The sequence below is a fragment of the Alligator sinensis genome, unplaced genomic scaffold, assembly GCF_000455745.1.
Source record: "Alligator sinensis unplaced genomic scaffold, ASM45574v1 scaffold662_3, whole genome shotgun sequence".
Classification (NCBI taxonomy): domain Eukaryota; kingdom Metazoa; phylum Chordata; order Crocodylia; family Alligatoridae; genus Alligator; species Alligator sinensis.
Genome location: NW_005842908.1, coordinates 146,508 through 148,094, shown reverse-complemented (window position 1 = coordinate 148,094; position 1,587 = coordinate 146,508).

Sequence of the window (1,587 nt, the reverse complement as noted above, 5' to 3'; positions counted from 1 at the left end):
AGGCCCCCCCATCTACTGCCCCCCTTGCAAAGAGCCCCCTCATACTTGCTACCCAGCCAAGGATACTCTTGTGAGGAAGGACAACTCTGTTCACTGCCCCAGGCTCTGCAGGAACCAGGGACTGTCCTGGGCACCTGCCTGTGGGCTGGAAACTTTACAAGGTGGGGCTGCCACCCTGAACACCCACCAGCAATGTTTGGGGGTCCTGCCGCACAGTGCTGCCACCCATGCTCCCCAGCCACAGGCTGGATAAAATCAACTGGCAGGCCAGATCAGACCCACAGGCCATATTTTGCCCACCATGATGTAAAACCTACATAAGACTACCCTCAACTCTGACACAACACAGACCTAACACCCTTACCTGCCACAGGTAAAGCAGAGGAACTGTGGCAGCCAACGTCCTGCTTCTATGAAATGTCTATATATGCTCAAGAGATCCCACGGAGAGAGCCATGCCCCTGCTACAGAAGAAGGTAACCTGTGCCCCACCCAGTTCATACTAGTCTGATCATGGGGTCAAAATTCCTTCCTGACCCCCAAAATGGTGACTGGTCTGGCTCTGAGCAGAGAGGCAAGACCTCTAGCCAGATTGTTTGGTTTTGGTTCCAGCAGGAGCATGGCACAGCTGTAGCTAATGCCCAATGCCTCTGAGGAGGGCTTAAAACCCCTCTGATGCATGTAGCAGAAAGGTGAGGCCAGGGCAACCAGCAATGCCCAGAAGCCTGGGAAATCCCCATAGCAGAACACAGGCATCCCTGTGCCTCGATCATCCCTGACCAGTGGCTGTCTAGTCTCTTCTTGAACACCACTTCCCAGCCACGTCCTGTGCCTTTGGGGTCAATGTCCAGTAGGTGTCCCTATGGGAGCCCCCAGTTCCTCCTGCACCCCCTCCAGGGCTGAGCAAGCCTTTCGGGGCTGCAGTGTGTGCTCTGAGGCTTCCCCTGCACCCCTCCCTCATACCTTCCAGGGGATCCGGTGCTTTCCACCTCTATGCGTCTCTCTCCACCGCCTTTAATTTCTTTTCTAGTTCCCCCACCCCAAGATCCTCCATGTTTTTAATTCCTTTCTGAGCTCAGTCTGGTCTCACGAGCTTGCAGTTTGCTCCAAGCATCCATTTTGCAAGCCTAAAATGAATCAGCAGAGGTTACAGATAATGCGCTGATTTCCAGAGCTCCATGCAAACATGAACCAGCTCATGTGGGTCTGGGAACGAGGTGCATGTCATTAGGCCTTTGCTGAAGCAGGGGCCAAAGATGAGGGTGCACAGTGCCTTCACGGCTGATCGAGAGGGGACCCAGTGACCTAGTCCCGGGCTCTGCTCTGACAGGGAGCTGCAGTGCCTGCTGCGTGCAGGCAGCCTGAGGCCAGGCGAGTGAGCGCTGCCCCTTCCTCGGGCACCTGGGGTCCCTGGATGCCCTTTTACCAGGATGGGACTCCCCTTGGCCCTGCAGGGGGTGTCATGGGTTGCTCTGGCCCCCGAGGGTGACTCTGGGGGAGGGAGACATTTTATCCAGAGAGCGCGGGGTGAGGCGGGGGCAATCCCTGGTGCGGGGGCGTCACTACCTCCCTGCGCAAACGGCGGGG